The sequence below is a fragment of the Scylla paramamosain genome, chromosome 11, assembly GCF_035594125.1.
Source record: "Scylla paramamosain isolate STU-SP2022 chromosome 11, ASM3559412v1, whole genome shotgun sequence".
Classification (NCBI taxonomy): domain Eukaryota; kingdom Metazoa; phylum Arthropoda; class Malacostraca; order Decapoda; family Portunidae; genus Scylla; species Scylla paramamosain.
This window is the reverse complement of record NC_087161.1, coordinates 20,694,075-20,713,522: the sequence shown is the minus strand read 5'-3', so window position 1 is coordinate 20,713,522 and position 19,448 is coordinate 20,694,075. Positions and strand designations below refer to the sequence as shown.

The following is a 19,448-nucleotide window of genomic DNA, read 5'->3' as shown; positions in this document are numbered from 1 at the left end:
TAAATCCTCATAGTCTTGCCACTTGAACAGAGACAGCCATTTTTGCTCTCTAAATGTGCATCATTTGAGCATGTAATAGCATAAACACTTAAGCCCACATTGGCTTTTACATAGCATAGCTTTATCATTCACTTCATAACATCTATATTGATTATCAGGTGCAGCATTTTGTACTTAAACCTGCGTTATTATTTATGCTGACTTAACCACAAACACTGCCTGCAGTGGCACAGGCATTGGTTCCTTCTTGTGAGCAATGCACCTAGTGAATTTTCATTGTCACAAATTGTGTGTGTGTGTGTGTGTGTAACTGAATATGGTAGCAAGTGGTGCAGTATCTATAAATCTTGAATGGTAAAAAAATTTGGTTGGATGGAATGTCTTACAATTTTTTTCAGAGATCTAGAAGTGTATGGTATTGATGGTCACTAGAGATTCATAGTAAGTCACAGGAAAGCCAGTATATGTGATGGAGCAATTAGGAAACTGCCAAATGATAGTTTTTGTTGTATATAGGGGAGAGTGGTGATGATTTGGAGGATCAGATGGTTTGGACTGCACTTCATGTATAACATATGGAACCAAGAGCCTAGGATTTTGGTTTAGCAGTGATATATAATGAAGATGATGCTGCAAAATATTAATGTTCAAGTCTCATGCTTGGAAGATGAGTACCTGCTACCCTTTTTCTAAATTTATGTTGATTTAGATATGTATGGAATGGGATGGTCTGTCAGTATAAGTTTAAGTAAAATATGTTTGGGAATTATTATATTAAGAGATGAATTAGGTTTATGTATTCAAATTATGTACATGTGTGATGCAGAGAAAGATGAAATATATATGAATTTAAAACAAAGTAAGAGGTTATGTTGAATATCCATAATTCTAGAGAACTATAGCTCAACCTAACCTTGTATTTTTTTAATATTTGACAAATAAGAAAAGAAATACTTTTATTCTTTGATATCTTACTTTAATAAATGCTTACTTATAAGTCACTCCAATTCACACAATCTTAAAATTATGCCAAGTACAGTAAGACATGGTGGCTGTACCATCCTGTCCTTCCGACTCAACCATCACTACAGGTGAGAGTAGTTCATATAATTTAAAAATCCATGTTTTGTCATTATTATTTAAAATCTGGGTAAGCTGGAGGTTTGATTTTACTAGGTTGCAAGTAGAATCATTACTAATTTTGAGTTATATTAAATTGCTATTTTGCCTAAATATTTCTACAACTATTAACAGAAAATGGCCAAACCATCACCATTTCCCTTGATACATGTAAGAGTAAGAGAAGAAGGCATTCTTGTCTTATTATATAGATGGATGTGGTAAGTGGAAAAATGCCAAAATGAAAAATTATTCCATTTTTAATGGAAGAGGTAGAGACAGAGTTACAACCTTATTTGATCATGATGGTTTTAACTTACAATAAAAAAAGATTATTTAGCTGTTGTTTCAAGTATCTAAATATCTTACATAGAGAAAGTTTAAATTAATGTGGATGAATTACCATGTAATTGGAAAAGGACATAACATGACAAATAATTTGCAAAGGGTAGCAAGAAAGCTAAGAGGAAATTTAAAATTATACTATCCCTGTTAGTGTCATGTACATCTTACCAAAGGTCTTTGAGATTATTATAAACAGAAAAAAAAAAAAATGTGTAGAAAAGCAGAAATTGTGGGATAGTTAGGGGTAGGAGCAGAGTAGGCATGCTATGAATATAATCCTTGGAATATTAAGTTTAGAAGAAAAATAACATGAAAAAGGAGAGAGAACTATGTAGGTAGGACTGAACACTAAAAGTTAAGGAAAAATGGATCATATGGGAACAAGTAAGAAACAAATAAGTAATGAAACCCACAAAAAGCATTTTTAGCACATTCCTTGGAGAGGGAGAAAAAAATGACATGTCATAAGGACAAAAAGTAAAAGGCTATGCAAGTCATGAGTAATGCCAAAGAAGTTCAGTAAGGAGAAGGCACTCTACTATTCATTCTGTGCCCTGTGAAACAGTGTCCAACATTGGGCATAGTAAAAACTATAAACATGGTGACTTCATGAGTCAACTCAATACAGTTAACACCTTTCTGCCTAATTTATGCACAAAAATTAGAAGGGAAGTAAACTCAAACTTTATTAAGTGTATACATTTTATTTTCTTATATATATATATATATATATATATATATATATATATATATATATATATATATATATATATATATATATATATATATATATATATATATATATATATATATATATATATATATATATATATATATATATATATATATATATATATATATATATATATATATATATTATATATATATATATATTTTTTTTTTTTTTTTTTTTTTCATGTTAGGAAGACAAGCTTAAGGAAAAAGAGAGAAAAAAAAACTTTTCACAATAGTATTCCATAGAGGAGATAGGAGGAGAATCAGAAAAGGCCAGTTTACTTTCTGAGCTGTCTTCATACTCCTCTTTTGAAACTGTCCACCTTATGGCTAAAGTAAAACAAAAATATGAAGAGAGTACCAGAGTTTAGTAGTGAGAAGGATGAAAGAGTGGAAATATTGGCTACTCTTGCATTAGGAAGGTGGACAAAAGATGGTGAAAAGGAATAAAAAGTCTTGAGCAGCAAGGTTACAGAGGAAGGTGGGGAAAGACATATGATTAGGAAGTTCAAAAGAGTAGCAACCATAGAAATAATGATAGAATGCAGTTAGCAATGCAACAATGCAAGGATGAGTAAAAGATTCAAAACAGTCTGTTAGAGAAAAGAAGTAAATGAAATGAAAAGGTTTTGACTCCACCCTATATAGGAGGGCTATGTGACATCCTCATATGTGGAAGCAATATTCCATGGACAGATAAGGCACCTGTACAAAGTTAGTAGCAGGGAGATGTAAAAGTACTGGAGAGCCAATACAGAACACAACTTCATAGAAGCTGTTTTAGCAAAAGAATAGATGAGGAATTTCCAGTTAAGAATTTTAGTGAAAGACAGGACAAGTATATGTACAGTGTAGAGGAAAGGAATGCTGCGAAACCACTCTGAATATGTTTTGAAGAACATTGGCCATCTACCCCTGCAGCAATATAATGGGCATAAAGGAAATGAGATCAAGGTGCAGGGAGATAGAAACCATAGGAGAGAAGCCTTAAAATTAGAAATATTTGCCACTCTATCAAAAGCTGTTGATATTATGTCGAAGTCAATAGTAAATGTTTCACCAAAATCTCAAAGATGGGATGATGAAGATTCAGTAAGGAATGCTAGAAGGTTGCCAGTGGAACTTCCTTTGTTAAATCAATACTGGTGAAATCAAAGCTATAGATCATTAGTCTGAAAGATGGGATAGTCAGACTTTTGAGGAACAGGTTGAATGTGGACAAACTTCCATTAAGATGGAAAGGTGATGTGGATAGACAGAGACAGAAAATCTTGGAGAGGTAAGCAGTAAGGATAAAAACACAACTGTGGAGAATGATAGGAGGAACTCTTATCAGGACCACAAGCCTTCTGAGGATCAAGGAAAGAGAGGGTGTAGAAAACATCATTACAAGCAATATGGGATAGGTGAAAGAGGAACAAGTCCTGAATCATCCAGTGCAGAATTGTCAACAAAAGTCTTGAGAGAGGAGTTCAGCTTAGAGATACAGTGTAAAGCAAATGGCAGTGGAACTACCTGCATGAAACAGAAAGGGAAAGAGGGACAGGATTTTTTTTTTTCTTTTTGCTAGATGTCAAATGTCATGAGGATGAACTGACTAGACTTCTATTTTTATCTATTTATTTATTTCATCTTTATTTATTTTTGTGTGCCTTATATATATATATATATATATATATATATATATATATATATATATATATATATATATATATATATATATATATATATATATATATATATATATATATATATATATATATATATATATATATATATATATATATATATATATATATACAGAGAGAGAGAGAGAGAGAGAGTATCAGAGCGACGTTGGTCTTTCAGAGGTAGAAAGGCCGGTGTCGCCAATCATTTGGCCTTCGTTATGTAACACCTAAGGCATAACCAAATTGGCATTGTATACAACAACAACAACAACAACAACAACAACAACAACAACAACAATAATAATAATAATAATAATAACAATAATAATAATAATAATAATAATAATAATAATAATAATAATAATACGTATCAGTGCGAGAAATTACTCAATCAGTAAGCTAAAAAATGAGCAAGAATCAGTTCACAGTAAAGAAAGCTTTCTCTTCACTTGCACCATACGGTCAGAAGTTGCCCATCGATTACAGACATGAAGTGACTGGTATTAGTTCACGGCAGGGGAAGATGGCAGAATAGATTTAAGCGATAAAGAGTGCAGCCTGTTTGTTTCAAGTGACAAGAATCTCTCTTTATTAAAGTAGTTTGTGATTTACCTACAATTTAAGTTTTCTAGGAACTGTATCTGTACGGAGTGGCCTAGAAATTGGATCGTGTATACTGAAATCAATGAAATTGATTAACGAATTGAACGAACTGCCAATGTAAAATAAATAACACCAGCCATTTATGTAGTGGGCACACAAGTTACTTACTACATCACCTTTTCACAACAATGTTTAAGCATACATCATTTAAGAAAAAATATGCATAGATTTTCAGCGGGATACACACATCAGAGCGGACACGATACATGCTGCGACAGAAAGCATTAAAAATTAAATCGATCCTACGAGACTGGATGTGAGACATCCACAAGTCATGCAAAATAAAAAGAAAATACACATCACAAATGCAATTTCAAAGAACTTGTATGTGAGTCACGGATCCTTGTGAATCGCCATGACATCGCGGGGAAATTAGTAATGTTAGTGAAATATGATGCTAAGGTATTAGGACAAATTATCAGGCAAGGAGATACACTTCAGTATTTACTGGTGGACAGTGAGAGGACGAACACTATTGTGGCACCTTCATACTACAATAACTATAATAAAAGGACCACAACTGCTGCGTCAGAGGAGCAAAATAACTCGGATTGATCTTCTAGTTTTGTTGGAAATAGACATTTATGAAGTAAGCATTATGTTGTTGATGTTGACTATTTAAATTATGACACCAGAGATTATCATTAATCTTAAAGTAGAAAAAAAAACATCCGGCTGTTTTTTTTTTTTTTTCAGAAAATACATATAATTTTATTTTCTTACTTATATAAAAAATATGGAAATATTAATCAAGATAAGATTACATTTGATAAGTTAAATATTCAGTTAAAACGTAAAGGATCCAAGAAATGTAGAGCATCCTTGGAGTGGGAGCGCCGCGGATCTGTCAGGACAATAGAGGGCACAAGAAGAGGAAGAAGAGAGTTCGACCCGAGCCGCCTGTCATTCGCGCAGAAGATACAAGGCACCTCCATATCCAAGGAAGCCAGACTCTCGTCCACATCTCACTACACCATCCCTGTCGTTCCTGCCAACCACCACAGTGTTTCCAGTGTGTGCTTCCTGCTCCCCAAAGGCCATGCCAAACAAGGGACAGAACAGAAGGCGTGAGTATACGAGTGTGGCGACGTGGTAGTGGTGCTAGTGATGCTGGGTCACTGGGTGGCGGTGGTGGTGGTAATGATGTGTGGTATAGGCGGTGGTGGTGACTGGTAGGAGTGGTAACAAATAATGATAAGTGGAAGTAGTGGTGATCATAGTAGTAGTAGTAGTAGTAGTAGTAGTAATGAGTAAGAATGATGATGTTGATGATGATTGTTGGCAGTGGTGGTGATGATGGATGATGGTAATGATGAGTGGTAGTGATTAATTAAGAAGTTAATTGATCCTGACGTCATAGCCCCCATTGGGCATTTTGAAGAATTTGATCTAAAGGCAGGATAAATTGGCCATGAAGTGCCTGGATGGACACAAGAAAAGTTGTATCACCTTACTGAACAGGTCAAGATTATCACCATGGTCCGAGTGTCTTGACTGTCTTGTCACTACACGGCTTCTTTCTTTCATATAGATTAATTTCTGGTGTTTCAGTCTTATTTTTTATTTATTTTTTTTTTGTGACTTACATTTTCTATGATGTCAAGATATTTCAGAGAAAACGTGAGATGGATCCTTACTCAGGTATACAGGAACATATTATACTATTAGACAATATATATATATATATATATATATATATATATATATATATATATATATATATATATATATATATATATATATATATATATATATTTATTTATTTATTTATTTATTTATTTATTTATTTATTTATTTATTTATTTATTTATTTATTTATTTACTTATTTATTTATTTATTTATTTATTATACACACACACACACACACACACACACACACACACACACACACACACACACACACACACACACACATTGTCAGCCATGTCAAAGCCCTCTTGAGCATTTTATGTAAACAATGAGACATTTATCTCAAGATGTGATTAACTGGGCATAAAGAAGTATTTGACAGAGTGAATCTGGCAAGACACAATGGAATTTCTGATATCTTATCAATCCAGTCAAGATGATCATCAAGGGCCAAATGGATTTTGGTTGGCCTTGACTGTCATGTCAGTTTATTTAATATTATTTTATAATCAAGAAATATGAAAATAATGTTAATATATTATAACATTGATGTCACAGATTTTTGCACTACCAATTTATTATTAACCTGCTTTATTTTTTATGGCCAAGTTAATTGTACCTACTTGACAGTGGTGAGCATCTCAGCGCCTCTCTCTCTCTCTCTCTCTCTCTCTCTCTCTCTCTCTCTCTCTCTCTCTCTCTCTCTCTCTCTCTCTCTCTCTCTCTCTCTCTCTCTGATCCATGTACATCTTATCAAAAACCTTGTATACTAGGAGAATGGTCCACTCAATGTTAAATTTTTGCTCTCTCCATGACAGTGGTGCCTCCAGCAGCTAGAGGGAAACATTACTCTCATTTGCATAAGTATACCATTACCTACACGATTTGAGAGCTAATTTTTCTTGAGTTATCAAGCCCACTAGCTTAACTGTTTAAGATTTGGCTGCAGAATTAATAGATTATGCATTATTGTTAAAGTTTGATACAACTGAGTGTAATACTTAATGGTAATCCCTTTAGTAACTAAAGCTGTAGGTACTATATCAGCTCCATCTAATCTATCAACATGCCCCTCTCAAATGAAAAATTCCACATTTTTGGTTTCAAAGCTACAGATGGTAATGTTAGCAAGGGCCCTACACATGGATATACAGAGTCCCCTCGATATTGGTAAACTAGTACTCCTCCATGGACACTAACTACTCCCTTTGCTTACTCATGTAAGTGATTTTAAGACTCCTACCTCACATCTCATTTCTTTTTAAGATATACCAAAAATTTCATAACTATTTGACATAATTTATTCTTATAATAGTAGGCTTTATTGAGGCTCCAAGATCTCTGAACCATATATTAGGACTGGTAAAATGCACTGATTATCTATACACTTTTCTTTTTATCAGGAGTGGGAGATTACTCTTCATTACATTGCTTGGTTTCCTAAAGGCACTCCATCCTATTCCTATCCTTCTGTTGATTTATTTTTTCATGTTCTGAGATCAAGCTAGTTTTCTTCCTACATAAATTCCTACATATATTCCTAACACATTCTCTGACCTCATTCTTGATTCTGATTTGTCTGGTATAAAGCTGCTGAACACTTTTGTTGTTTTCATATTCATCCTCAACCTTATTGTATTTCTGTATAACTAAAATAATCTGAAGCTCATTTTTGGATATCTTTAGCAACACGTCATGATGTCATCCCTAAATTAAAGGCAGGAATGTGAATATTGTATTTGCCTTGTGTAATCTAACTCATTCTTGAAACAGTACTCAGTGTTATATAAATCATAGAGAAAAACCAAATCATTGCTTGCCTGCTTAATCATTACCATGCAGCCTTAATCACTAGGCTGGGTCATGTTATAAGTAATGGCATTAGGGCTTTGAACATAAGGGATAAGGGAGTCAGCATCCACAGGCTTATCTGCTATCCTAAGCGATTTGGATGGTCATGTCTGGGAATTGTACCTTGGCCTAAATCTACTACCTATAAGATGTTAAGCTCGATACTGATATTCATACTGCTAAGATATTAGTGCAGAGTGGACTTGAATGAGCTAACACATTGTGGCAGGTAATTCCACATTGCAGCCACCTTCACACCACACTTCAGTACATGAAAACTTATGAGCTGGATTCAAGGAATGACCATGTGTAGCTTGGTCACAGTGCCATGTAATCATTAGGCTGATACATAACCTGCTACCTGGAATGCCCAGTACAGTACCAATGACACATACCTCAGGTACATTATGAGTTCATTACACAAAGTAAGTAGGAACTTTTGAATCTCATCTCAGGATCATTAGGAAAGCCAAAAAAAGGATAAATCCTTTTTCTACTTGTAATTATTTGAACAATACATTGATGAGCATAATCAAATATCCATCTTGACAATATATATATATATATATATATATATATATATATATATATATATATATATATATATATATATATATATATATATATATAAAAAGTTGTGTGAGTTGACTAATCACATCCCTCCCTACATTCTTCAGTGTGGCAGCTGAATGTTTTATCCTTCTGAGTGTTTGGTGGCGCTGCATTCACATGGCAACCAGCTTGCCCATTGGTGTGGACTGTCCTCCTACTATACAGAATCCTTGATCCTATTTCTTCCATAATTTTTCTTCCCATATCTTATTTCACTTTTAAGTAAATGCATTCTTTCTTACTTTATGTACATTATGTATATCCTTCTTTCAATCTATAGCTAAAGGCTTCATGGCGGATAAGAAACCAAGTCAGGAACGTATGAAGCCAACTGTGAAGGAAAAAGAGAAGGAGCAGAAGGAACAAAAGCCAAAAGATAAAGATAAGAAATAGTTGAAAGGCAGCCCCTTCAAGGTGAGTGTTATTATACTGTTTGCTCTCCTAATTTCATGTCATGGTAGTTGTGATAGTTGTGACAGTAATGGTAATGATGAAGAGGAGGAGAAAATGAGAAAATGAGCTGTAAGAATATGAATTAAAATAAAAAGTTAAATGTATGAGATTTATGAGTAGCTTCTTTTTTAAAACTCTGACCATAGTTGAAGTTCATATTTACATTATTTCATTTTTGCTGGTGGTAAGATGTTTAAAGATCTCACTGTAGTAACCCATGCATGTGGGAAACTTTTGGATAAGGTGACCTAGTCTTTTCCAATTAATTAGTTATATTGAGGGCTTACTGTATATATATTTCAATATAATTTCTCTGGAATTTCCAAAACATGGGAAATGGATGGATGATCCAGTAAGATATTGATAAAAAATGTCATTATGAGCATTGGTAGTAGCAGTAGCAGCAGTATGTACCTATAGTAGTAGAGTTGATGCAGTCACTGTATTGCAGGTGTGCATGTGGTTGCTGCCGCCACAGTTTCAGTTCCTGCACAAGTTTATGTCCACAAATCATGCTACACTTTCTCCCCCACATGCAGTGCCCATCACTCCTTTGCCTCTTCATTCACCAACAGCAGCAGCAGTAACAGCACCAACAACAACTTTAGTTATAGGCCACAAGAATGAAAAGGGGCAGGACTAGTCATTCTTTTCTCTCTCTTTCTCTCAGATTATCCATTACAGTTTGAGAAGTCAACTTTTACTCACATTGTTGATAAAAGTATTATTATTTTATGTTATTAATGTTATTATTATTTATTATTATTATTATCATTATTATTATTATTAATATTATTATTATTATTATTATTATTATTATTATTATTATTATTATTATTATTATTATTATTATTATTATTATTATCATCAATATCACTAATACTATTTACAGCTGAAAGAGGAAGGCTTGAATGCTGTTTTTCCAAAGGAAATCAATTAAAAAATGTTGTTGACAGAGCATGTATTTTAGGCAGAGAGAATAAGATTTTTTTGACACCAAGCCACCTGCTACATTCATTATATGCTAATGGATTTTCTCACTTTACGAGTTTCTCTAGTCAACCAGTATATTACCAGTATACTGTGCTTTTTGCTTTAGCATATAGAGCCTATATTTATTACAGTACTACTCTTGAGGGACTTCAACAATGATATAAAGATAATGTATTCTAATTGAATCAAAATAATGGTCATAGTAATACAAGTCTAGTTCTAGTTTTGTACGAAGACTGGAAATCTTGTAAGCTGTATAGTACAAAATTCACATCGTCTTTATTATCTCATAAGTCTTTTAAATTTACGTCCACCTAGAAATAGTACTGTGTGAATTACTTAATCAGATCAACTTGTAATATATTGTTTTTATCAAATATTGCATTAACTGCCTTTAAAAATTGTTTTGATATTAAAGGCACTAATATTTTATTGTTCATTCTGTGTGTGTGTGTGTGTGTGTGTGTGTGTGTGTGTGTGTGTGTGTGTGTGTGTGTGTGTGTTAATGTATCTGCATGTATGTATATGCATGTTCATCATGTTGTAATGCTAATACTGATACATGTCTCATTGTATAGAAATTACATAGAGGAGGAAGACCCGAGAGAGGGATCCCAGTCCCCTCAGACTGTCTCTTCCATTCACCTCCTGTGACTCAAGGAATACAGAGGTTCATATTCTGTCCCTCATAACTCAAGGCTGAAAATATGTTTAGCAACCCAGGCTGACTGTACTGTAAAGTAATATAAAATACAGTGTGGTGGGTAATGAGATCATTACATCTCTATGTTTTCTCTTAGTTACCCCTTTTGTAAGGAATATTAGCTTGCTTGATTATTACTTTTATGATCACTATACCATAAATTTGAGTCCTGAGCCAGGACCATCCTGCTCACCAGTTAAGTGTATAAGCATGCAATGTAAACCATGGAGATCTTTCAACCTGGCAAGAGTGGTAGATTAGCAATCCTACCTTCCTTGAGTGTGGGTGTGTTTGCATGGCACAAGAGCCCAAGAAGTAGTCTTTGCCATACTCTAAGAAACAAACAAAGCATTTTTTATAAAAAAAATATAAATTATTATTATTATCATTATATTGGATATCCCATTGAGTGTAATAGACACCTAACTATCCTTCTGGATGAGGAAGGCATTTGCACATGCCATGTCAGTTTGTTATTTCATTGTCACTTGGTATGTAGAAGCAGCTTGACTGCACACTCCATGACCAGGCTGGAAGAAAATTGTCTGTATGTTCCCTACATATATAAAAAGTTGAATGAAAGGAACAGAGCAAGGGGACTAAGAATCCCTTCCTCTGTATTTTATTTTGACAATGGGACAAAAAATGGTGTCTTGCATGCCCTCCTTTAATGTAAACTTAAACCTTGTGCCATGGGAGAATGCTCCCAAGTGCCACTCCCATGAAAATCCTGTTTTTGCATGCCTGCAATATCTCAAAACATCTCCTACCATGTGGGGTCATTTGGAGCAATATCCTGCTGAGACAAAATGGTCAGAAATTCTTTACAGTATACAGTATTACTTTCCTTACTTGATCCAGGAATATAGGAGCCTCTCCTCTGTGGTAAAATATTCCAGGCATCTTGAGTCATCACAGCTGTCCACATTACACTAGCCTCATGGATCACCATTTTGTGCTGGGTTTATAGTTATTAATTATTAGTGCTATAACTATGTCTAGAATCTTGTTATATTGTATCTCTTGCTATTTGCTAACATTATTTTCATGCTAACTGCTCTCCTGATCTTGCTAACTGCATGCCTCCCTTCCTCCTGCAGCCTCACTGCACAAGACTTTCTTCTTTCTCTTATCCTTATTCTATCCACCAGTATTCTCAATCATTCATCCCTTTATCTAGTAAAATCTGGAACTCCTTTCTTCCTCCTGTATTTCCTTCCTATGACTTGAACTCTTTCAAGAGGGAGGTTTCAAGACAATTATCCTTTTTTTTTTTTTTTTTTTTTATCATATTATCTGATATTTCTTTGGGAACTGGCATTTAAGTGGAACTTTTTTTTAATTCAAATTTTTTTTTGTCCTTGGCCACTGCCCTTCTTACATGAAAAATAGAAAAAAAAATACAGGAAAAAAACTAGCTTTATCTCTTCACATACATGATGTGCTTTGAACGTTGATAACTATTAACTAGTTTTATTGATTTAAATCTTCTTTGTGTCTGTAGGAAGCTGATACCATAAGGATTAATTTGGTATGTGTTCCACAAAAAAAAAAAATCATATGGTTGAAACTTGTGATATATGAATTTTAATATTGGCAAACTTTAGGAGCAATTTCTGGTGTTTTTTTTTTTTTTTTTTTTTTGGGGGGGGGGCAGGGCCTTGGATCATTCTCCCATGGCACTTCTCACATCTATGTACATGTCTTATTATTGATTATTATTATTATTATTATTATTATTATTATTATTATTATTATTATTGTTATTATTATTATTATTGTTATTATTATTATTATTGTTATTATTATTATTATTATTATTATTATTATTATTATTATTATTAGTCTTATTGATTATTATTATTATTATTATTATTATTATTATTATTATTATTATTATTATTATTATTATTATTATTACTATTACTATTATTATTATTATTATTATTATTATTATTATTATTATTATTATTATTATTATTACTACTACTACTACTACTACTACTACTACTACTACTACTACTACTACTACTACTACTACTTCTACTACTACTACTACTACTACTACTACTACTACTACTAATAATAATAATAATAATAATATAATTTTTAATATTTTTATTATTTTTGTACTGTTTGTAATATTAAAATAATTTGCCGTCATATGGTGAGGAAAGCAGGTTTTAGTTGCAAAAGGGTACTGGGAACATCTTCAGTGTGCTTTGATTTTTGCAATGACAAGATATTATGTCTTATTTGAGTTATTTCCCTTGTGGGGGAAGATAGCCTGATTTTATATATATATATATATATATATATATATATATATATATATATATATATATATATATATATATATATATATATATATATATATATATAATTTATTTGTTTATTGTTATTGTTTATACATACTTATAAAGATTTATTCTATCAGTTATAGTGTGACACACATTTGCCTTTTTCATTGTTATCTTTAGTCACTTATTTGAAGAGGCAGCCTCCCAATTAGGAGAAATAAGTAAGCCAGCCCTCCACAGAAACTAAAGGAGATGCACAGTGCCCTAAAATTCTAGTGTCCCATGTTTCATAATCATTCCTAGTCATATGTATCTTTATTCTTGTGTGGGGGGGAACACTGCAGATAGGCCTAATTTGTATTTGGATTTTTTTTTTAAGATATATTTTTATCTAATATTTGTAAGCCATTGAAATTCCTATATAATATTCAATATTCATAAGTGTAAGCGTGATGTTTGTTATAATTACTGCAGTCTTCACATGGTATAACTTTTCTGTCCAATATTTGTACATGTTTGAAAGGTGGAGCTTCCTTTTGTCACCACCATTCCTTCATTTTACTGTGATGAAAAGATTAAGATCATGAATCTTTCAGATATATTTTGTTTAAATGACATCAGGTGAAAATAAGATTAGTCCCAATTTTCTACTTGTAAGAATGAGAAAAGTAGACCTCATATATTCAACTTATATTTTTGTACAAAGTATGAAGCTCTGCTAGTCACATGTAAGCCCTCTTGAGCATAGATGCAAGAAACAGACTTACCACCCTGTTCCTCACCAAAGATATGCATTTTCTTTAAATCAATAATAGGTCCTTTGTGGTAGCTGATATCTTCCAGATATGAGGGTTGGTCTTTTTCATCATACTATTTGCTATCTTTTGTATTATTTTAATAACTTCTATATTCTACCTGAGAATGGTGCTGGGTTGAGGACCTGCTCACTCTTATCCATTTTCCTTGTTCTTTAAGTGGTGATTGGGATTCGTAGGTGTAGCATCAATTAGCTTCTTAAATGTGGCTGGGTTTCTTTAGATGAGTGGAGACTGGTGCTAAGTTTAGCTCAACTGTAAATGAGTCCAGTTATGTGGAGCACTCAGAACTGCCACCTGAGTGGCACTCTTAGGGATGTGTATGAGTGTTTCCATACTGTATCTACTTTACATAAATCCCTAATTTGTCTGGGCACTTCTGAGGCTTGTTGCAGGTAATGGAGAAATCCATAGCATTATGCTCATGATGGACCTTGATGTGCATAGCTATGGTGTTAGGTGACAGCTGGTGTGAAAACTATTGGGTATACTGAGGTGTCTCATCCCAACCAACCATTAAACAGCAGTTATTGCTAATATAACAACAGCATGAATGCCTAGCCATTTCATATAATTTTAGGGTTTTCTGGGATTCTTTTTGGCCATAGTTGCCCCAGTATATTTTTTCAGCTATTCTTTTGTGAGGTGGTTGGCTGCTGCTTCATAGAATACTATTATGTCCCACTGTGGGGGAGTTCTTAGGAACAGGTGTCAGATATAGATAGGCAGGTATATGGTAGGCCTTTTTATATAGATAAAGGAAAACTTTCATTGTAGGAATCTTGATTACAGAATTAATCATGGAGCTGAGGGTAATGAACTAATATTTCAATGGATGTTTTCTTTAGTGATTACAATTTTGAGCTCCAACATTTAACTCATAATACTAATCAGTCAATATTATTTTAGAAAAGCTTTCCAACATCAGTATGACACAATTTGTTAAGTTTCAGTTTTGTCAATATCTTTTGTAAGCACTGATTATTGTTTGTATAGAAATACTAGACTGAAGTAGCCTTATTTTAAATATTTTTTATGATTGATTATCAGTTTTTCTTTCCTGTCTAAAGTTAGTCTGTTTAAGGTCTGCCTGAACACATGAGTGTTTTGAAAGAATTGCATATTTGACACTGACAAAAATGTAATGCTATAAAAAATTGAATTATAGTTATCAGTGGCTACTTGAAGCCGATTCAATTAAATAATTTTGTTATACCTTAAATAATGAATAGTTCATGGTACATGTCTTGCAGTGTTAGCTACTAAGTAATGCAACATTTTTGTTATTATTATTTTTTTTTACCCCAAAACTACACATGTGAAAACAGTAATGAACAAGATACAGCCCATGAGTAAAATATTTGTGCCAAATATTTTCTATCTGCCATCAGATCTTGTGACAATACATACATATGCACACACACACACACACACACACACACACACACACACACACACACACACACACACACACACACACACACACACACACACACACACACACACATTCCGGAGATGAGTAAGTCGACCTATGAAGAGAGATTTAAGAATGTTGGAAATTCCTACCCTTGAAAATAGGAGAGAGAGAGAAAGGAGATTTAATAAACATCTATAGAATGATAAATGGTATGGAAAATGTGAACAAAGAATGTTTTATAACTTTAGACACACAGAGTACAAGGGGACACAGTAAGAAGTTGAAGAAAGTTAACTGTAGAAGAGACATCAAGAAGTATAGTTTTCCTCAATTGTGAATAAATGGAATGAACTCAGTGAAGACGTTGTCAATGCCATAATTGTCCATGCCTTTTTAAGATCAAACTGGATAGATATAGAGACAGGATACTATGAGATTACTCCCCTCCTGTAAACCACAACTAGGTAAATACACACACACACACACACACACACACACACACACACACGGCTCATAACTGAGGGGCCAGGGTTTGATCCCCTGGGCAGACAGAGATTACTTGGGTGTGTTTCCTTTCATGTGTAGCTCCTGTTCACCTAGCAGTGAGTAGGTACGGGATGTACGGTGTGTTATGTGTGAGTGGTCTCAGTCCAACCCAAAGATTGGTCAGTATGAGCTCTTAGTTCTTTCCTTAGAGTGATAGCTGGCTGTCTCAAGAGAGACCAGCATCAGACTGTACAGTGAATTAGAATTACACACACACACACACACACACACACACACACACACTCAGCTCACAACCAAGAAGACCCAGGTTTGAATCCCAGATGCAGTGAGGCAAATGGGCAGCAAGTAGGTATGGGGTGTAACCTGAGGGGTTGTGACCTTGCTGTCCTGGTGTGTGGTGTGTCAGTGGTCTCAGCCCTACCCGAAGATTGGTCACTATGAGCTCTGAGCTTTTTCCTTAGGGGAATGGCTGGCTGGATGACCAGCAGACGACCGTAGAGGAATCACACACACATACACACACACGTAAGGAAGTTGGAGAGAGTTCAGAGAGCAGCAACAAAGATGGTACTAAGTACCAGGGACTTGTCATATGAAGAGGGATTGGCAAGTGTAGCTGCACCAGCAGGTCTTCATTAGCTCTCAGGTGATATGTTTTACTGATCACATCCATCATTGTAGGGTTGAGGAAAGACAGTTCTCTCTCTCTTACATTTATTGATGAGGTAGGCATGACCATAAGAACTGCAAACAAGTTCTTGGTCTCAATTTCTTATAAAATAACATTATACACTGATATTAAACACTTTCAACATATTACAGTATTCATTAACAATACATGCAATCAACTTGGCACTGTGACAATCAGTTTTTACTACAAAATTAAAGTATTTACCTCGGTCACCTTCCTGCCTGTCTTTGAGCGTGACTTGGCCGTGAGTGACTCCCACAGGCAACCAGCGGGTTAACCACACTCTACTAACAAGTGAGCATCAGCCTTGGTGCTTCATATAGCATTGAGTACTGATACTTACACATATTACACGTCTTCATGTAAGTAGAAAAGTGTTGAACATTTCACTTATAATTACCAAGGAATAATGATGTGAGGTACATACACTTTATGTACAGTAACAGCAAGGTTACACCTACCAACATTGAAAAAAAGAGAGAAAGGGGAGACTTGATTGCAATATATAAAGCTTATGAAAAAGTGGAGGAGATGGACCAGAGTGACCTAATGGTTTGGGCTACACAAGATACTAGAGGACATGGAAAGAGGCTGAAGAAGAATGCTTATAGAAGAGATGTCAAAAAGTATAGTTTCCCATATAGATGTATTGATGCTTGAAACAGTCTGGATGAGGAGATAGTAAATGCAAGAAATATACAGGGATCCAAGGCAAAGTTGGATATTAAAGGATATGGAGATGGGATCACAAGTATTACTTTTTCCTATAAAGCACAACTAATACACACACACACACACACACACACACACACACACACACACACACACACACACACACACATGCATACAATGTTATTCCTCACCTAGTGGTCCAAAATCTACAATTGTGCTGATCATTTTTAGAACAATTGCTTTATAAAAAAAAAAAAAAAAGATAATCTTTAACTTGTCTAGATATGCATTTTCATGTAAACACTCTGAAGGCAGGATAGACTGGTTATGAGAGGATTGCCATGAGGGACTGAGCCCTTGACATGGGCACTCATATTGAAAGTGAGTCCATGTTACCTGTTGGGCTTAGGTGATAAAGGCCTGGTGGACTTTCAACAGCCTTAACTCCCCTTGTCATTATCCACAGATTATAAAACTATATGAGACAGACAGAAAAAGATTTCAGTGAAAATTATTCCAATTCAGCTGTGTGGATTACAGTTACACTTGGGTACTATTCCTATAACACTTAATACTTTGATTACTTTGTATTACCAGTCATGACATAGCAGTTGTCCACTGTTTCTTAACAACCCAGGGGAAATACCAGGGAGTGATGACATTTTTCATTATTATATCATTGCCATTCAAATTATAATAAAAACTAGAAGATGTATGGCTCCTCATGTCATTTGAGAAGCAAGCATCACACTACGGGTAGTTTCTTCACATATTGCCATGGTTCAGGGTCTCTTGTACTGTATGCAGTGTGGTGCTATTCCTTCCTCTTGTCATGAGCAGAATTGATCTTCCATGTTAGTGCCTCATGACTGCTTACATTATTGTATGTTATTTATTATATTTGCCACAGTTTATGACATTGCAGTATTTAATTCTTAAAGGGAAAAGTAACTATATTTTAGAACAGGCATGTCAAAACCTGCTGATGTTTGCATTTCATACAAATGTTTTACAGTATACATACATATCCTTCCATGGGGAGATATATTCTTTGTACTTATATTCCTATACTACTTGAAAGGATATGTGTATTTTTCTGGCAAATCATAAAGAGATACATGAGCATGTACAATTGCCTCAGTGTCTTTTTGCATGCATTGATTATGTAGAGTAAAGCACCAACAAGATGTATATGATTGTGTATGCATGTGTTTGTTTTTTTTGTTAATTTGCTCGCTTGTGTGTGTGTGTGTGTGTGTGTGTGTGTGTGTGTGTGTGTGTGTGTGTGTGTGTGTGTAATTCTCATATGATCTTGCAGATCACATGCTGGACTTGTGATCACCAGCTATTATCCTTCTTGTGAGAGCTTTGAGCTCATACAGTCTGATCTGTGGGTAAGCCAGAGACCCCTAACACACCACACACAAGTTCTTACTCAGGATGGTAATAGCTCACTTGTTCTTAAAAACCCTTGCATCTGAATAGGATGCAAATCTCAGTCTGCCAGCTTACAGGCATGGGGCTTACCTCTGAGCTAAGCAGTGTGTGTGTGTGTGTGTGTGTGTGTGTGTGTGTGTGTGTGTGTGTGTGACCATTTCTTTGGGTTTATGCCAAAACATAATCAAAATAAAACAACTGTGTGGTGACAAAAATGTGGTTTCATTGTATCCCCCCTTACCTTTCAATAAATGGGAATACTCTCATATCACACACACACACACACACACACACACACACACTTATCAATTCAATGGTAATGTTTCTGCCTATGAGCTGACAGGTTACTGAAGACTAGGAAGAATTTAGTATAACATGCAGTTGATGGGAAATTTGTTACCATAATAGGACTGAAGGAAACCCCCATGCCAGTGATAGCAGAGAGAGAACTAGCTGTGGCAAAGGAAGTTGTGTCAACTTTGTTGGAGGATAATAGTGAGGTTCAATAAGTCACAGGTTACAGTAAATGAGATACTGAACAAGACATGGAAACTTGCTTGAAAAAAATAAAAAAATAAAATTATATAGTTGAAAAGACAGATACCAGTGGGAAGGAGAGGGCAAAGATCAAGGAACTCTACAAGAGTCCAAGAAAAAGTAAAAGACAATGGAGAAGACAAAGTTTCACTGGAGTGTGATAAACATAAGTATCAAGAAGTGGTGTCAGAAAAGAGAGTGAGTAAGAGGACTGGATCAACAAAAAGTGGAAGCTGTCTACCTAAAGGTAGTATATGCCAACATAGATAAGTTAATAGTAACAGCAAAACGAGAGTTA

The 19,448-nt window shown here is 34.4% G+C and overlaps 1 long non-coding RNA gene across 1 annotated transcript; it reads left to right on the top strand.

The window, feature by feature from the left end:
- Positions 1 to 5,360: 5,360 nt before the first annotated feature.
- Positions 5,361 to 17,673, top strand: LOC135105050 (uncharacterized). Its single transcript, XR_010270681.1, has 3 exons — positions 5,361 to 5,599; positions 8,906 to 9,039; positions 9,530 to 17,673. It is a non-coding gene; the product is annotated as an uncharacterized LOC135105050 (long non-coding RNA).
- Positions 17,674 to 19,448: the final 1,775 nt, after the last annotated feature.